We start from the raw sequence: 11,432 nt of genomic DNA on the forward strand, positions 1-11,432 counted from the left end.
GTCCATAGCTATTATTTATATTACACATTTAATAGATTAAATGCAGCTCAAAGTACTTTACAAAATCAAAAAAAAGACCAGAACATTTAAACAATGCATATATTGAAATAAATTTTTCAGTTCAAATGCATCAAAAAGTTATGTGTCTTACACTGAGACAAAACTATCCTAACACATTCAAAAACATTTAATCAGTCAGAAACTCATCCTGTTGGAGAATTGTCACTTTCCAGACACCCTCCAACAGGTTGTGGCATGTGTAGAGCCTTTATGTTTTCCCTTACAATGCAGTAAAGTGGGAAGAAACATCCCTTTCCCAGCCACAATTCCCCTCGTGGAGAGGCATTTCAAGGATTTGGGATAATAAGTAGGTTAATCTGCCTCTGTGTTTAATATGACTGCAGCGCTTTCACCTATTTTTCAAAATAAAAGCCCCAGTTCCAAACTGAAACTGTGAAGAGACTTTTACAATCAAGTAACGTCTTGAACTGGCACTCGTTTTACTCTAGTTGAGTTCCAGACAGTGTAGTTAACATGAGTTTGGCATGAGGATCAATTGAGGAAAACTGTCTCACCCATGAGGGTGTTGAGCCAGAAGGCAAGGTCTTCTTTCATGGGCAGCAGGCTGGCGTCATGGCGGTAAGGCAGCCACTGGTTGTACACCTGAGGACTGGCCAAGCCCGGCCCAGAGTGTCTGTACTTTGGGCCAATAAGACAGTTCATCCCCAACCCGGTCAGATGCCTCGGGCTCAGAGGACTGTCAAGGCTGATGTTCATCGCTCCCACTTCACTGTCCATGCTTAAGATCTGATCGGTCTTTGACTGACCCTGGTGGACGAAATAAGAAATGTTTTCTTGTACTGTTGTTAGATTTTCGTTTTGACATTTTACATTACTCTTAACCTCATTCGGGACTGTCCCTGGGAGATTGTCATGGATGGTCACTTAAAAATGCTCAGGGAAGTGGTAATGCACCACTTCATGTACATTTTCCAAACCAGCTAGTTAGTCTTCATCCTTGAAGTCTTTTCTCTTATAAAACCTGTTTGAATATGGTATATCAACCATGCTTCATTCAAACATTTTTCATGAGCATTGTCTTCATTGTTTAATTTACAGATGTTTTTGTCACAATTTGAGTTTTAAATTAAGGCACCAAATCAAGAATTGAACTTGACCTACCTATATGTTTCCTAATGGTGTCCTCTGGTGAACCTACCAAACTTCTGCAATGATTGGGACAGTATGGCAGGTTGTCTTTCACTATACCTTTGCAAAATACAACAGTAAGACACATAAGATTAGAAATAACGGTAACACTTTCTATGAAGGTCATCGCTATAATGACTTATGCATATATTTATAACACGATATAATGCGTCCATAGAACATTATATAATTTAAAGTTATATAGCATGTATTTGTTGGCTTGTTATAAGGTCTTATAATTAGTTCATATGGTATTATGTCCACCTGTAATATATTATACAGGGATATATATTTTAACACTTTACTTAAAGCAAACAAAGACATGCTATATAACTTTAAACATTACTATAAGCTATTATCACTAATTGTTAATGGTGACTAAAGTGTATCCATAACGAGGCAGAGTCGGTGGTTATAATGTGTTATGGAACATGGTTGGAGATTCTTGCCGCACATTGATATAAACTGGTATTAATATTAGTTATAAAACATTAAATCAAAAGGTCATAATACGTTATGAGCTTCGCTATAGCGCCTAATGCATGTTTGTAAGTGATTATAACAACTGTTATAATGTCTTATGGACGCATTATATCGTGTTATAAATATATGCATAAGTCATTATAGCGATGACCTTCATAGAAAGTGTTACCGAAATGACAAGTGAAACAACATACAAGTGTTATTGATGTGTATACCACAGGGTGCTCTCTACCACTAGCAGCTAGTACAAGCGGGAGCAGGGGGAAAAAAAAGTAAAAAATTGAATTGGACTAAAATAACAATACAACTAAAATGTAATATTTTAAATCTCAATGCACTGTAATGAAAGACCTTTTTTAAATATTCTTGATTTTTCGTTACTATTCTGATACTGTAAACATGTAATGTAAATGTCAAATGTAAAAAAACACTTTTACTTAAAGGATAGGAACACATTTGTTAAAAAGTTATAGTTGCTGTAATAATTCCTCCTGTTCATACTGTCTTTAAGTGATCCCTTCCTCCAAGAGAGGAGGGCAAAATGCAAAAAGTTCTTTTTTCATGCAAAAATAAAAGTCTGAGTTTTCAAGTGGGTATTTTCTAAAGTCACATTAATTTTAGCGCAAAATTCCATCTTTCTGTTTCAGACATGTTGCCTTGCTGAATTGTGACGTACCATAATCCCCCCCAAAAATTGCGACTTTATCCTTTAAGAAAGCAATAATTAAAACATAATGGTTTTGAAGAGTAACAGAGCTGTCATGCACATGTATAAAAACAACATTACAGGTTGAAACTAATGTTATACAATGCCTTCCATGTATAGGCTTTACACTCACAACCCAAATAATACACACAATCATCAATCAAAGGGATTAAACTGACTGCCGGTTTAATAAGATGTCCTGGTGCCGCTGCATGGCTCATTTGTCCTGTTCCCAGAGCAGTCTCCATCATAAAGCTCAGCCCCATGCAGAGACATGCTCTGACTGCCAGTAATCCTCGCTGCTAATCAGCTGGAATTAAGACAACAACACATGCAGAGGGTCACTGGGTCTGCTGGGTAATATACAGAAGAGACAGAGGCTTAGTCCGTGCCACATGACTAACTTCAAAGTTTAATTGTAAAGCAAAGCAACTACAGAGCTGCGCTGGTGGGGGCATGTTGTTGAAGGTATTGCTGAGACACTGAAATGCAATCCGGGAAATCCATTTTGAGTAACAGATCTGTAAATTTTAAAGCTTCTCCGATGCCAAAACACTGCACAGAGTTTTATAAAACTATAGCACTATTTTTTACAACATTGCGTTGTGTTGACGGAGGCCTCTGTGTTGCTATCCTCATGCAAATGAATGAGAGGGTTGCATTTTTTTTTCGTGAACGCGGCCTAAGAGTCTACAGCTGTGATAACAGCTCTGTAAGGCTGTACTGTGCTTTGAGCTAAATGCTAACGTGAGCAACAATGCCAACATGCTGATGTTAAGCAAGATTGTTTACCATCTTTACCATATTTTTACTTTTGCATGCAAGCATGCTAAATTTTACCAATTAAATACGATGCACATCTGAGCGTGATGAGTATTATTAGTTTTGCAGGTATTTGGTCATAAATCAAAGTAGGCCCATTGGACAAATTAAAAACATTTTTACCTGATGATGAAAGTGAAGGGCTCATCAAAGTTATTACCATCCCTCCTGAGTGTAACATGAATGTCTGCACAAAATGTAATTGTAATCCAATCCGAAAGTTTTCAGTGGCGGAATGACAGACCAACCGATTTAGAGACGGAGCAACTTTTCCATCCCCAGAACCCTGCCTCTAGCATGGCTAACAAAAATCTTATCTCTAACAAAGATGTTCGGTAGAATAGTCAAGTAAAAGCACATCTGGAGGGCAGATGTTTGGGACCCAGACAGGGAGCATAACAGCTGGCTTTTTTAGCTCATTTATAGTTGTATACCACCTTCTTGCATTACCTGTCACTCAGTGTTGCAGATCACAAGTTCAAGGACAGTTTCTCATGAAGTTGCCTTACATTAGCAAAAACATGAAGACAAAACCCTCGCACATGATTACAGATGAAGTTGATGTAGGCAGTGAAGTGTATGCAAAGATGAACATGTCTATAAATGAACTAAAGTCATGGGCTCAGGCTCAGGGAGATAAATGTGAGCATATTGTAGACATACAATTCTGACTGGATGTAGTGAAAATGGTCTTTTGTAAACACATCTTGCAGACGCAAGACAGAGACATGGTATATGAGGAGGGGGCGGCATGCCAAGTTTGAGGCTGGTTTACAGGTTGACCAGCAGGGCATGAGAGCCTCTGTCTCTAGCAAAACATCCAGGTGCAATATTCACACCTCTGCTACAGGATGGCTCTGCTGGGAAGGGAAGGCAAAGGTCACCTACTGGCCTTTCTCTCAGACACTAGCGGCCTTTATACTGCAGCAGAGCTGAAGGTCCATGTCTGTAAACATACCACATACACACACAGGCCCATGCATGTGTCTATCCCACCTCATTTACTTTGCACAACTTTTAATGCTTCCAAAATGTTCATTGTAACCAGCTGTTAGCAGGGAAACAGCTACAATTACACATCAGCCTACCTGAAAAATGTACCAGAAAAACGACGGCTAGCTTGAGTTGCCATAGCACTGGCTTAAATACCTGAACATACTGTATGTATGTAAGATAGACAGAGTGAAACACGGTGATTCAGAATTTGGTTGCATGTGGCCTTCAGCACTGCTCTAACACTGTTGTCTCCAGAGAATTAAACAAAAGCGTCTTTCTGATAGCAAAATAACTTCACAACTGGTTAACAAAATCCTGTTTCTTGACATGACAGCCCTCATATTTACTTTGGAAAAAAAGTTGAAGCAGCAAATCTGTCACTGAAAGAATCATCTCTTCAGTCAGAAACATGTGTTTCATGAATTTCAGTATTTGCTCTGAGTTTGCTCTTACTGTGTAACCTGCAGGCGTCTGCATTCTACTTTTGCCTTCAAAGCCTGTTCCGCAGCCACTCTCTGTTTCAACTTTTGACAGAAACTATTCATAAAATATCAAGATTAATAACTTCAAGTGGATGTGCAACAGCACTGCTGTCAGCAGTAGCTTTCTCCATCAGCTTTTTAGGAGTCAGTTGTAGGATTGTAACAGCTTGACAGAGGTAATGTAAAACTAGTGAATGAATGACCGAAAATAAATGGATACAACTGCATATTTGAGGTATAAGTTTCAGCTATAGTTGTGCTCTTACCCCATACCTTTCCTTCAGCTGCTTCTAGACTAAATAAACCTCATATCAACACAGGATGGAAAGGTCTGTCGCTTGCTGCTGTTTACACACCCCTAACAGTGAAGACTTTACTGTCCTCCAGCTGCAGTGACACACAATAAAATACCATTTTGGCACCAAGATTTAAATAAAAAATTCTTCCATTGATTGTTTTAGTGTGAGGTAAATCAAATAAACAATAATAATCTCAGAACAGTCTGTTCATTGAGTTCTGACTAAAGTTTTTGCTACCTGTGGTCAGACACCACAAAGATGTTGGAGGATTCATTCCTGCACTGACATAGTCTACTGAGTGCTTATGTGATTATGGCTTATGTCATTTTCAAAACTCACATTCAAACACAAAAATGACCAACGTTTGTTGTTTTGTTTTGTTTATAGACTTACATTAGTTCTGTTATATCAGGCTATAGAATATTTTTCATATGCAAAAAAAGAAAGAAGACAAAACATATTCAGAGTTATTTAAATTGTATGGTTGTGGCGTTAAATAATGGAAAAACACACATCGATGACTGGTAAAACGTTTTTGATAATTCTATCAATCATTTAGCTGTTGTGTTATCCCTGTCATAAACAAAATAGATGACATTTTACATAACCAAAACGTAAAGTCAGTGGTCTGCTTTCAAGCACTATCAACATAATTGAAAAACTTGTAGAAACAGTGAAATAATCAATATGAATGAGGCACGTTTACAACGTGTTCTAACCAACAACAGCAACGACAATTATTACCTACATTCCTAACTCTTGGAAAAATTAATTTTATCATGCAAAATATACTTACGAAACGCAATCAGTTACCTACGGCGGGATTCTTCTAAAGGTAGCCTATCCTTTTTTCATAGGTTTCCACAGTCTTTTCTCGCCCGTATTTTTCTTCTCACACAGGCACACACATCACTTATAACCAGATGTTCATCGCCCTCAGGTTCTCCACACGTACACAACAGTGTAACAAGGGGGGGCTGCCGTCAACAAACTCTCCTGCACACGCCTGCAAGTTTGTGGTGTCAATTTACAAGGTATGCTCCTGAGAACATGATTGAAAAAATAATAATAATCACAGCGGTTTGTTTTATTTGCCACATAGACTATTAAGAACAGAACAAAATTTTAGTTTAAGTTTTACAAACTTTATCGACATTTTATAAACAAACTATGAGTACGGAAAACCATTCCAATATGGCCCAAGTTAAAGTTTATTTGTGTTTTTTCGGTTAATGCTGATGTGGACAGCTAACCGGAAGTACATTTAGATTCCATTGCAACTCAGTTCTAATGAAGCGGTCCATCATATAAACCCGAAGCAGTAGCCTACATCAAAACACTGAATTATTCGTTTGTGTTTAATACTTTTGTCCATTGTTATGTTACTGTCATGTCTGACTCTGCCTGGAAATCCCTGCTGTGTTTGATATTTTTGTTGTTGTTCAATTAAGTAAAAACAACAACAACAACAAAAAATTAAAAGAGGAGCATGATAAGAATTTGGGTGATACTAGCCTAGTTGATACAATATCATAAAGCAGCTGTCAATAATCTGACTACAGTTTTAGTGGTGGTTCACTGAAGTCTGGGTTGGAAAGGTAAAATTTGGGCTTAGAATTAAAGTAAATTACAAACAATTTAAAAAATATATTTCTGTTACTCCTGCCTATAGATATTGTGTAAAATATTAGTAATGGTAGTGCTAATAATAAATTTATGATTATTATTATTATTATTATTATTACTATACAGGAACATGGGGGCTGTAGGTTGCTTCCAACCTCTCTGCCCTTCCACGTGCCTATGTGGAAAGCCCAAGGCAGAAAGCAGTAATAAAAAAAACACCAAAACAACCAAAGTCCCTTCCACGTGCATACGTGGAAATCCATAGGCAAGTAGAGCACACCTCTCTGCCCTTCCACGTGCCTACGTGGTAAGCCATAAGGCAGGAAGCAGATGTAAAGACCGCCAAAACGACCAACCGCCCCTCTTCATGTCTACGTGGAAAGCCATAAGGCATGGAGAGCACCTCCCCACCCATCCATGTGCATACATGGAAGGCCCAAGGCAGAGCGCAGCAATAAGGAACCCCCAACGCCTGTGACAACCTACCCTACCTACTTGGGCCGAAGTTAGCATTCAGCAGATGATGACTAACGCACGTAGTTATGAGCGCTACAGGAAGCTAGTGTTATAAGGAGCTATGCTGCTGCAGTGTTTGGGACGTGATAGCCAAAGAGACAAGCCGAGAGGCATCCCGAGCTCGAGCCATTGTTTTCCCTCATCTGAGATGCTGTTTTTGCAGGTGGTATTGCTGTGTTTTTGGGCCTCTCTGCCCTTCGACATGCCTACTTGGAAGGCCATATAGCAGGGAGAGCATCTCTATGTGCACACATGCTTGAGGCAAAGAGCAGACCCTCCAAAATGACTCCCTGGTCCTCCATGAGCTATATGGAAAGGCCAGCAGGAGGCGCTTACAAAGCAATCAGAGATAGCCGATTGACTTTAGGTGCGTTGACTTTATGCGGCGCTGTGCAGCGCTACTACGTGACGTGCTGGACTACATAAGCATGCTGGATAGAAATGGGTTCGACTTCCAAAGGGGCTGCTAAACGTCATCTTTGCCCCTTTTCCACTGCATGGTCCCAGCTCGACTTGCCTCAACTCTACTCGCATTTGTGTTCCATTGTGGAAAAATTTTACCTGAACCTGCTACCAGGTACTTTTTTTCATATCACCTCTGTCGAGGTTCCAAATGAGCTGAGGCGATACTAAAATGTGACGTGAAAACACAGCAGATTACTGGTTGGTCAGAGAGAATCGTCTATTCACTGCGTCATCACTGCGAGCGCCAGACAGAGGCCAGCAACAGAAAGTTTTATATTTTACAATTTTCATACTTAATTTCATCACTAAATCCACTTCTGAGAAGTTTTGAGGTGAAAAATCAACTGTGTAGATTTCGAATATTGACAATTTTACGAAAAGTGATGGCGGAATAAAAATGTGCTTGAGAGTTTTCGGAGTTGAGGTGCTCCGCAAGTGGCGGTGGAGGAAGCCTGCACCAACCCGTAGGAGGAGCTCGCGAGGCCGGCCAGCCGCCCGCTCACAGAGCCCTCTGCTCCCACCATCACACAGACCACTGCAGCAACAATGGCAGAGGAAAACACAGCTGAAAGGTTTTCATACCTCTTATCTTTCTTTATAAACATGTTGAAACATTTAACTTAAATAAAGAGACAGCTGTGTGGATCGCTGGTGTGTGTGTCGCATTGAACATTACGTTGCGGCAGTTGTGTGTGGCGGCGCTATGATGACCAGGGGTATTATCTCTGGGTACTATCTGCAATGGAAAACAGAGCATGGCCAAAAATAGGCCAAAAATAGTAGGATGTCAGGATTGACATCCTACTTTATTAATCCCACTCAATGTTTTCACTCTGTTGTTAATTGTTAACACATGGAGAGATGAGGGGGGTCAGAGTGAGGGAGCTGCCACTTGTGGCATCCTGAGCTGTTGAGGGTCAGCCCCTTCGGTAGTGCCCATGAGATGAACTGGAGGCTCTCCAGCTACCAGTCCACACTCCACATTGGTGGTTCGAGTTGGACTCGAACCGGCGACCTTCCAGTACCCTGTCAATTTCCAGCCTAGTCCTTATGGACTGAGCTACTGCCACCCTGTGGTAGCTTGCATTGTTGTCTGTTACGGTGTCATTGTTAATGTTACCACCGGGTGGCGCCAAATTAAGAAATGTTTAAATACTGTGGTTTTCAGCAAATTACCTAATTGTTACATCACAAGCCTCCTAGTTGTTAGTAATAACCTTAATTAATCATTCCATTAGTGCACAGTTGGTTGCATATGCAGAGCAGATGATTACTGATTTATGCATATTTATACTGCTTATGGTACAGTTTTCTTTCAGCTGGGTAAAGAAGTTGAACTTCACCCAGTGACTCTGTGCTCTCTAATAGGACAACATTGCAAGCCAAATCATTCTTTACGATAATACGATGATACCCAATAAACAGGCTGTTTCTGCTTACCTGTTTAACAAAAGAAGTTGATTAATTGATCATTAAGGTAGTTTCACAGGCAGCATTCATTCCAAAATGTAGAAATAAAGGGCAGAACACTTTCAGATATATTTCACTGCAAGATCGGACTGAGATAAAATGGGTCATTGTCTGTATTGACAATTAATATCTCTTCTAGTATTTCTTGCTCATTAATATTTTTGATTACTGCTCCCAGGATGGTGTGGGTGTTAATTACACTTCCTCAAAAGATATGGTGTTTTTTTCTTTTTAATAGTAGCAGAAAGCTGCTTCAGGGCCTCAATCAATCAGGTAGGTGGTGGAGGCAGCCACAAGCTAACCCTAATATTCAATCGGGTAGAGGGCGCGCAGGTGTGGCTGCTGGTTCATTTGCAGCCCTCTCCCATGAGACGAGTCCCTCATGTCACTATGTCTATCAAAGACACTCCCCTCTTCCTCTATCAGTACACGTCACTGCTGCGCTCCTGTTTATTTGCACTTTATTTACACAATGAGCCATTTGAGTGAGTTGTTGCTTTATAGAAGCTTCTGAATTAGTGAGTTCTAAACTGAGTATGAATCACATCCTGTCTCTGTTATGTGCCTTTAAGCAGGTATGGTAAAGCGAATATGCTGATTATGTTTTAAAGACCTGTTAAACCAATTTAAAATGACTCAGAAGCACCCACAGAGTTCATAAATGCTCCTTTATTGTCTGGAACGCAGCCTGGATTGTAAAAGGAAGCCAGACAACACAGTCAGGTACATGGGTTTATTCATGTCCTTTTCACAATGCACAACTTAAAGGACAAGTGATAATAATTTTTTCAACTTTTTCAACAAATTCCACAAAAGTCCAAAACCAACAATGAAGTGTTTGTACTAACTGTTCTTGTGAGCCAAATACCTCAATTGTTGTCCAACAACTACTAAAAACACATTAGTGAGCTTCACCGTTGCACAAGGTGACATATTTCTATGTTATGATGGGCACTATAGTTTAGTCTGAGTTGGTCAAAAAAACAGAATAAATGCGTTTATTCCTGTTTGAGAAACATTAAATCTACAGTGCCCAACTGTTTTTATTATATATAGTCTTTTTTTAAATTAAACTTAATGTGTCTAACCCACTTTTAATTAGTCACATCTTCAGGAACCAGTGGGCTGACGGCTGTAGACTTTTACTGAACAGACATTAGAGTGGAAACAATCTCTGTATTAAACTCTTGGCAAGAATGTGAGTAGACCTAAGTGCATTTCCCAAAATGTCAAAATTGTGTTTAAGGATTCAACTACAGTTTCTGGGTTGCTAAACACAATATATTCAGCCCCAGTTGTAATTTTAATAAGAAACCCATCTTATAACTCTGCTCTTCTTGTTAAAAACATGCTGACATGAGCAGGAGGTCTGTCTGGTAGTGAGAATATGATTGAATTAAGACAATGTCTCAGCTACATGATGTGGATCAGCACATACATGACAGATGGCATCTCAGGTTGCCAAGACAACTAAACCCTTATCCGTCTCCCTCTTATCCCCAATGTGATGGTGGTGATGGTGGTGGTGGTGGTGGGGAGGGGTCATTAATTCAACACAGGGCACCATGTGCTGTGTACCAATCAAATTGGTCCCCTGAGTCAAGAGGACCTGAGGCCCATCAGATGGGGACACACTTATTAGAGGCTCACAAGTGTTTTATCATTCTGTCAGATTAAAGCAGATTTCATTTTGAGGTTGAATGAGCTGTGTTCATATAAGTGAATATTTTGTGTGTGGTTCTTTAGGTGGATATGTGCTTGTATACATTTTCTGTTTAGTTTCCTAGTTGTCTCTTAAAAATGTGAACAATGTGAACTCAAGGCACATGTTGATTTTCACACACATTCCTTCATGATGACTTTACATTTACTTCAGGTGTAGTGCAAAGCTGGCTTTTTATTTTTACACATGTGAATTTCACACATTTTCACTCAAAAATACTTGTTTTAGGCTCAAATTTAAAGTGGAATTCCACCGATTTTTCACATTAATATCAGGTTACTCACAGCCGGTAAAAACAGTTATATAAGGTCTTGTGTGGCTGTGGAGGAATTGTCACCAGGGTTATTTAAGCATAGGCTTGGAGACAAAAAATGTATAACAGAATGCCTATGTTACAAAGTTTAAGAGATGTGGGCATTTACTTGGCAAAGAGGGTGTCATGAAAATATGCTATTGCTAATATTGCTATGTTCTAAAATTCAAGATATCTAGGCTTTTGCTGCATCAACTTTCACCCATTTCTTTTTTTTTTTGTAATTTGTCTCTTTGGAGCCCCCGAACTTCATGGAAGCGCAACAATAAACAATAGACATTTTTACAACTGAAAATCAGACAGGATTGCCGTTTCGTTACAC

Source organism: Micropterus dolomieu, linkage group LG20 (assembly GCF_021292245.1).
Source record: "Micropterus dolomieu isolate WLL.071019.BEF.003 ecotype Adirondacks linkage group LG20, ASM2129224v1, whole genome shotgun sequence".
Lineage (NCBI taxonomy): Eukaryota > Metazoa > Chordata > Actinopteri > Centrarchiformes > Centrarchidae > Micropterus > Micropterus dolomieu.